General features: G+C 45.1%; 1 non-coding gene across 1 annotated transcript; it reads right to left on the reverse strand.

Annotated features, from left to right (window-relative positions):
- Window positions 1-2,381: 2,381 nt before the first annotated feature.
- Window positions 2,382-2,456, reverse strand: Trnas-uga (transfer RNA serine (anticodon UGA)). The gene has a single exon. It is a non-coding gene; the product is annotated as a tRNA-Ser (tRNA).
- Window positions 2,457-9,173: the final 6,717 nt, after the last annotated feature.

A 9,173-nucleotide genomic window follows, 5' to 3' on the forward strand; every position in this document is an offset into this window, starting at 1 on the left:
TTCATTAGACCTTCATTATCCATTTACTGGTTCATTAACAAAACAGTTCTTTAAACACCATTCTAACATAGCTAGTTCTGCAAATAATTATTATTAACACAAATTTTAATTTTCATTTTGGGTCACTCAGATTGCACAACATTTGGAAAGGACCCTGCCTAGGTTAGTTGTGAGGATAATTAAATGATGGGAAAGTTCTGGTAAAATTTAGGTTATTATTGCACTAAACAAACACAGTTCACTCCCTGATCCACTCGAATACAGTACTAAAAGTTTCTACCTGTTAGTATTGATGCGGCGGTTGGCAGGCGGTAAGATAGCGAGGCACAGAGCACACTTACAACCACAGCTATGGTTCTTGATGTATCGGCACTTTAATTCTTCTTAGCATCGCAATACTTTTCCATTTAGTGCCTATGGAATTTTGCCATGCTGTGTGGACGTCGGAACAGCATACTCGAGGCTCAGTGAAGCTATATCTTCCAGGAGACCCTCATCGCTACAGAAGGTGTTGCTCAAACCAATGCCAAACTCCAACAACTACTGAGCCCGTTGTGACGTGCAGTGCCCATGCGCATTTTCCCATGCTCGCCTGCCAACCACCTTTTACCGCTCCCTTACAGACAGGGTATTCACCCGAGGTTTTGAATTCTACATATCCTAACACATTGCCTACATATGGACCAGACACACAGTTACAATTTTAAACATCTTACAACAGTCTCAACATTTGTTACATTTCAATTCTATTACAATATTACTTGACATTCAACATAAACATTAATATTCACTTTGAACTTGTTTACAGTTTTCATAACACAATGGCATGAAACAAACAAAAATTGAAATCAGAACATCAATTTCACAAGTTTATCGAAAAATCTGATGGAAAGAATTACTTATATGTACAATATTACAGAGTCGTTGTTGTTATAACCTTCACCCAAATTATTTCACATTTTGGATCTCCGTCAATCTCCTTCGATACTATTGCACTTCTTATCGCTATAAACACGCCTCCCCCTTCACTGTCCAGCCTGTCTCTGTGGTATACATTCCAATCTGAGTTTAGAATTTCATTACTGTTTACATCTGGTTTCAGGCAACTTTCCATCCCTATTACTATGTGGGCATTGTGATTGTTTATTAATGAGAGCAGTTCTGGGAGCTTTCTATAGACACTCCTGCAGTTTAGAATTACCACATTAATTTTGTCATACCCTGTTGTGTTTTGCCTACTGCTACCTTGTTGTGTCTCAGGAGGCATCTTGTCGGACCTAGGGAGGGAATTCTCTAACCTAAAAAACCCACATGTGTATGCGCACTCCACACGTACTTCGCTACCCTTTTAGCCACTTCCTGTGTGTAGTGCATGCCTGACCTATTCAGGGGGACCCGACATTTCTCGACCCGATAGCAGAGGTTGAGAAATTTGCACCCCACATCTCCACAGAATCATCTGAGCCTCTGGTTTAAGCCTTACACTCAGCACCAGAGGACCGTGATGGGTTCTGGGAACGGCATTACAAATAGTTAGCTCAGATTCCACCCTGTGAGCGAGGCTTTCTGCCTTCACCAACTCCACTAACCACCTGTATGAACTGAGGGTGACCTCTGAACCCAGACGGCAGGAGTCATTGGTGCCGGCATGAGCAACAAATTGCAGTTGGGTGCACCCAGTGCCCTCTATCACTGCCGGCAGTGCCTCCTCCACATCTCGGATGAGGCACCCCGGCAAGCAAAAAAAGCGAACACTGACCTTCTTCCCCGACCTTTCTGCTATTTCCCTAAGGGGCTCCATCACCCACCTAACACTGGAGCTCCCAATCACTAAGAAACCCCCCCCCCCCCTCCCTTTGTGCCTGCTCGAATTTTGCTGAAGGAGTGGCCACATGTCCACTCACAGGCAGAGCAGGTGATGCCACACAGCCAGCCTCCACAATGACCATCCGTCTTGTGCGATGCGAACCCAGTTGAACCCGCCACTCCCTTTGGGGAGAGGGTGGCCCAGTTATTAGTGTTATGTATTATAAGTGTGTATGAATAAGATAATACTTAACAACAGTATTAAGTATTTTTACTGAAGTGAAGTGGAACCAAGTAAGGAGGATGTTCTTCATTTTTTGACACCCGCTGGTCTCCTTGAAGTCGGCTGCCTGCATCTGGAGTTGAAAGTAAGAGATGAAGTCTGATTAACCTAAATTTGCATAAGCAGAACATTTCTGATAATGCAATTGTAATATACTTTATATTTTTCCTTTCCAAAAATATATGTATGTATTTTTTTCTAATTATTATAACACAACTGGTGACCAGAAGGAGATTTTCATTCTGCAGCGGAGTGTGCACTGATATGAAACTTCCTGGCACATTAAAACTGTGTGCTGGACCGAGACTCGAACTCGGGACCTTTGCCTTTCATGGGCAAGTGCTCTACCAACTGAGCTACCCAAGCATGACTCACGCCCTGTCCTCACAGCTTTACTTCTGCCAGTACCTCGTCTCCTACCTTCCAAACTTAACAGAAGCTCTCCTGCGAACCTTGCAGAACTAGCACTCCTGGAAGAAAGGATATTGCAGAGACATGGCTTAGCCACAGCCTGGGGGATGTTTCCAGAATGAGATTTCCGCTCTGCAGCAGAGTGTGTGCTGATATGAAACTTCCTGGCAGATTAAAACTGTGTGCTGGACTTAGACTCGAACTCAGGACCTTTGCCTTTCCCGAGTTCGAGTCTCAGTCCAGCACACAGTTTTAATCTGCCAGGAAGTTTCACAACTAGTGACCATTACAGGACTTCATGGCACTGGTTGTAAGTAGGGTTTGTTAACTATTGTTATAGTAAGAAATTTGTGTGACATTGTTATTAGTCATAAAGAAATAATTGTATGTATTTTATGTTTACATGAATCATGATGGAGAGCAAGTAAAGCAAAAAGACAAAAACTGAGTAGAAAATTTTGGAAAGGAATAAGAATTGGACACAGGTTACATAAAATTTTCCATAGTAAGCTATTTTGTTCAGCTCGGTAAAGGTAGGATGGCTACTCAAGTTGCTTGCATGGTTACTCTTGGTTGCACCTCTTTTGATGTAGATAGAAACCTTTTCCTCATTATTCCCTCTCTTGAATTGTATAGTGGAAAATTTACAGAAATTTTTTACTGTGGTACGCATGATCAATAAAACATAAAGAATTACAACCAGTAGTTTGCATATCATAATAGACGTAAAACAGGCTTTGACATCACATAAAGTACAATTATCAAGTGTAATAATTAGCATGTGAAATTTTAATGTTTGTTGTGAATTTTTTATTTTTGCATATTCATACAACATGGCCAAAAATATATATGTCCATTGTTGATAGCAATAGCGAAAATGCAATCAGCCAAGATGGTATAGAATTGCACAATCAAACAATTGAAGTTCAGGCGCCATGCATGCCAACTGCAGAAAGTTTAAGTATATCAGAGGTGAGTGTCACAGTGTGACAAATGATAGCGATGCTCCACAGCAGAATAACCTTGATGACACAATGTTTACAATTGATGAGACAATGTCACCCATTTCCCTGAGTAGCATGCCACTCATGAATGAAACAATGGGGAGTGATATAATAAATTTGAATCTTGACAACACTTTACAAACACCATTTGGTCACAACACAAACATTAACTTGGAAAGTACAGCTGACAGCAACCACAGTAGCACATCTGATGCACTGCTGTGGCAGTTATTATCTAACATAAACATAAAATTAGGTAGTATCAACACAAATTTCAATGATATGGAACAAGATACCAGTACCAAAATTGACAATTTGATACAGAATCTGAACACCATCATGCAAGATCTAAATATAATGAAACAAGAACAAAAACAAGTATTCAAGGATTTGCAAGACATGGTCTCACAGAAATTCAATGACTTGGCCAAAAATTTTCACACTGAAATCGATGCAGAATTGAATGATATGAAAAAACAAGTAAAGCATGAACTACTTTCTAAAGTTAACAATAACATTATGGAGTTAAAACAGAAGGTAGATTCTATTAACAATCATCATGATCAAGTAGAGCAACAGATAAGGAAAATCACAGATGCAAACACAAATATTGAAGCCACACGAAACCAGTTGTTTTTGACAGTAAAAAAAGTGACCACTGTCATTAACAAACTAAATAAAGACTGTGATGGTGTACCTCTAGATGTAGAATAGCTTACTTTAAGGGTAACAACATTAGAAGTTGACTCAGCATGTGCTAAGAAGGAGAGAGAAGATCAATGAAAATCTGAGTGATATCATTAGTCAAGCTGAATAAGGTGTGTTACATAAAGGTAATACCATTGCCGAGAAGTTAGTAACAGATTGGAAGTTATACACAAATGTAGTAGAAAAGGCTACTCAGAGAAAAGAAAATGAAATAGTGAACAAGGTAAACATTAACCTACAAGCAGCAGAAAATAGGATTCACAATGTTTTAGAAGAAAATATTACTGGATCTCGAAATATGCATGTAAATAGTAAACAGGCTACAGTGCACAAACCACATCCTGTTGGTATTTATCCACAAATTGTCATGAGTTCCACAACAGGCACCAGTGACAGTTGTAGAGTGCAAAATGTAGACATATCCACAATTCCAATACCTGAGCAATTACCAACTGGAATTACAGGTAAGTAAAATAACAACATAAATATGACTATCATGTCTATCAACTATTTCTACAGACATAGGTTTGCTGAGACAGTTTCTTACATTCATTACCAAAGGTAAAAGAATAAATCCAGTAGTATTTGTCAGTGCTTTTTGTCATGTATTTCCATGCAACAGGACGGAAGCACAGAAAATTAGATTTGTCGTGAAGTATACGCAAGGCGATATTCTTTTGTGGGCAACTGAAGTGGCTAACCATTGCAGCACTTATATCCAATTTGAACAAACTTTCCGCAACAAATACTGGTCTGTCTCAGATGTGATGTTTTCAATCCCACACCATTCAATGGCAAATACGGTAGTCTACATGGATACTTTGAAAAATACCTGAACAAGATATGTTACTGTACGAACCCAATATCACAGGCAGACATTATAAAAATTCATGATAAAAATTTTGAAAAGTCATTTATTATCGCACAGTAGAGAAAAATTAGTCACAATGCCAGAACATGACACTGAATTTTTCTGTCACTGCTTGATTCTATCAACGTAATCTATGAGGAAAGACCTGGAGCCAGTAGAGCAACAGAAAACCAGGCACAACAACAATGTAGCTACGTAAATCTGTCAGTAAAATGGGATCTAAACACACAGTAAGGATGGTACGCACAAAAGCAAAGTTACATACCCAGAGGTAAGGAGTACGGTAATGGAAATAGAATAAACAAATGATTTAAAAGAAATTTTCAAAACAACAGAAGTAATTTCAATGCATGAACAAATTACAATCCACCATCACAAGACCCTATGCTGAACATGAACAGAAATAGTCAGCCACAGCAGTGGCCACCATGCAGGAACAATGCCATGCTTTATGCTGTACCGCAGTCAACCTTTGCGCAGCAAAATAACGGCACAGCAGCCAGTGACACAAATTGGCGAAGTACCCACACAGTGCAACTAACGGAAATTACTCCAGGTAATGAATTAAGTCACACTACACCACCAGAAAACACCAACCAGTCGTAGTTAAGCCCCAGGCTATTGACATCTCTGGGAGTGGGGGCAAAGCAAAACTACAAACATGTTTCATAAGGTTTGACAAACAAAGTGACATCAAAGATGATCTGTATCAGCATGATACAACTAATAATATCCAGGAAGAACAAGTACAAGCAATCATTAATACTGACACACAGTTAATTTTAGATTCAGGTTCTACTACCAACCTAATGTCAAATGCATTTGTCTGTGAATTGAAGAAGTGAGGCAAATTCCCAACATTTCCTGTCCAACATTGTAAGGTGCAAACTGCTGCAGGCAGTAAGACTAAATTGATTAAACATCAGGCACTTACTCCATTAGACACTGAACATTTTACAGTGAAGTGCAATTTTGTTATAATTGACAACCGTATAGTTAAATGTCTTATTGTCATGGACACGTTTAGAACATACAAAACACAGATTGACATAGGTAATGGTAAATGCTACTGTGGCGGCAGCACCGTCCAACGCACGAAGGGCTGAACTATGGCACTGCCGACACAAGTAGGGGCAGCTGTACCATTACGCAGAATTTCGGCAACGGTGCGTCGCACACCGGACCGCACGGGAACAATGCAGGCGGGCAGTGCAAGCTAGTCGACGCGACACGACACACATCTCCCCAGTTCTTCCGCCGCGGACCACGTGCGTCGAGTCAACATGACTCCGCCGCAGATGCGTACGCGCGGTCGTAAACGCAGTCGCCGTTAAATTGTCTTTCACTTCTTTGCGGACGTTACGGCGCCTCCGGTCGCGCCAAGAGCAGAACATTCTGTGACGCGGCCTTTTGTCTCGCTCGGTCCACGCGGTCGCGCCACAGCTTGTCACTGGAGTGTACACCCTCCGGGATCGGTGATCGAGCCGTGCCGCCAGTGCAACGCACCCATATAGACGGACATTAGCGAAGAATGTTATGTGTCATTTATTGTAACGGTAAGAAAAATAAATGTGTCCTGTCCCAAAACCGCTCTAGTCGTTTATTGCCACAAAGCCTCTCCCTTGAGCATAGTGCGTGGGCGCGGCAATAAAGCCGGTTCACTGCACATGAGCGACTGTAAGCGGAGATACAACACGTTCCCGCTTCACTGGTGACCCCGACGTTATTTTGAGGCTAAAAAAAAACACGTGGTGACGAACGTTCGTCGGTACGAGAGACGTGGAACCACGAGTAGGCTTGCGTGCATACGTCTGCGCCGAACAGTGCTCCGTAGTAATTTTTTTTTTAACTAACTTTTTTTTGTATTGTTTTTGTGCGCGTATGTTTTGATCGTGGACTGCTTAGTCTTATTTTTTTTTCGTGTGTTTCCCTTGTGTTATTTTCACTGTGTACTTTCCTCTTGTACAAGGATTCAACTCTGAACTAAGATGGCGACACTAGAGGAGTTGCAAAAGACCATCGAAGAACTGCTCGCACGCAACACGAGGCTAGAGAGTGAGCTACAGGCACGGACTACACGTGTGGACGCAGCGCAGCCACAGACAGCTCAGGACAATGTTGGCGCGCAAATCCCCGCCACACCGACGCCTCCTACGACCACCGGAACGCCGACAAGCACTGGACGGGCATTGATCAGGCTGCCTACCTTCTGGCCGCGCGACCCTGTGATGTGGTTCAGCCAGGTTGAGGCGGTATTTATGAGCAACCACGTGACCTGCGACCTGGCGAAATTTGGGCACGTAGTGAGCCAGCTGGACCAGAACTATGCGGCCGAAGTGCGGGATATAATCACCGCCCCGCCGACGCAGTCAAGCTACAAACAGCTCAAGGAAGAGCTGATCCGGCGGATTTCGTCGTCAGAGGAACAGCGAGTGGACCAATTGCTGCAGCAAGAGGAATGCGGCGATTGGAAGCCCTCGCAGTTCCTGCGCCACTTGTGGAGCCTCGCGAAGTCCGATATGGTGCCAGATTCGCTGTTACGCACTATCTGGGTGCGCAGCCTCCCAGCTCAGGTGCAGGCAGTGATAGCTGCAGATACGGAGATGCAGCTGGACGCCGTCGCTAACTTGGCCGACAGGGTGCACGACGCGCTGACAACGGCGCCTAGCACCGCAGCTGCCGCAGCTTACGACTCCGTCCCCCCACCTCCATGGCGGCAAGCACCTCCCGCACCCGCATCGGATGCCGACCTGCACCAGCTAGTGCAAAACTTGACCGCACAGGTGGCAGCTCTCTCGACGCAAGTCAACCGGTTGGCGCGCTCGCAGCAAGAGGGCAGCACGCGCCGCAGCGGCAGCAGACCAGCCGACAGGCGGAGCGGCTCGCGCAGCTGGCAACGCAGCAACAGCCGCTCCAATGGTACCCCGCTGACGTCACAACACGAACAAAGCGGCTACTGCTGGTACCACGCCCGCTTCGGCAACGAAGCAACCAGGTGCCGCGCTCCTTGCCCGCACCCAAACGCCAGCTGTGACCGGACCTAGGCGCACCCGGCTGCAATATGATATCGAAGCATCTGTTTGTTGCGGAACGGGGGGCAGGCGTGAGGTACCTCGTCGACACGGGTTCGGACCTCTCGATATTCCCCCGGTCTATGTTACGAGATCACAGGCGGGCCGAGGCACTCTGCCTTACAGCAGCAAACAATTCCACTATTAAAACTTATGGCACACACAGCCGCAATATAGATCTAGGCCTACGGCGCACGTTCTCGTAGACTTTTACCGTGGCCAACATCAATGAGCCGATCCTGGGCACAGACTTTCTCGGCCACTACGGGCTGCTAGCCGAAATTGCAAACGGCCAGGTCATCAACGCCACAACTAATTTAAAGATAGCAGGACAGCGCCGGCAGGCTGCATACTACAGCGTTAAACCCGTGAAGTGCCTCGGACTGTACGCTGACATTCTTGAACAATTCCCCAACCTCACCCGCCCAGCCGGTGCACCGAGAGACATCAAACATTCGACGGTGCACCACATAATAACCACACCTGGACCCCCCACATCGTGTTACCCACGTCGACTCGCGCCGGACAGACTCGCAGCAGCAAAGGCAGCGTTCGAGGCCATGCTGCGGCAAGGCATCGTGCGACCATCGAGCAGCCCATGGTCATCGGCGTTGCATTCAGTGCCCAAAAAAGACAATTCGTGGCGCCCGTGTGGGGATTATCGAGCCCTTAATTCACAAACGGTGCCGGACCGATACCCAGTCCCACACCTTCAAGACTTCAGCTACGCCTTGGCAGGCTGCGCGGTGTTCAGCAAGATTGACTGCGCAAAGGTGTACACCCAAATTCCGGTGGCGCCCGAAGACTTCGAAAAAACAGCCATCGTAACGCCCTTTGGGCTTTTCGAAAGCCTGTTTATGACTTTCGATCTTCGGAATGCTGCCCAGACTTGGCAGCGGTTCCTGGACGGCGTCTTGCGAGGCTTGCCATTTTGCTTCGCGTACCTCGATGACATCCTGGTGTATTCCAAGTCGCCCGAACTCCACCGCCGCCACTTGACGACCGTCTTTCAGCGCCTG

The sequence above is a fragment of the Schistocerca serialis genome, chromosome 1 (genome assembly GCF_023864345.2).
Source record: "Schistocerca serialis cubense isolate TAMUIC-IGC-003099 chromosome 1, iqSchSeri2.2, whole genome shotgun sequence".
Lineage (NCBI taxonomy): Eukaryota > Metazoa > Arthropoda > Insecta > Orthoptera > Acrididae > Schistocerca > Schistocerca serialis.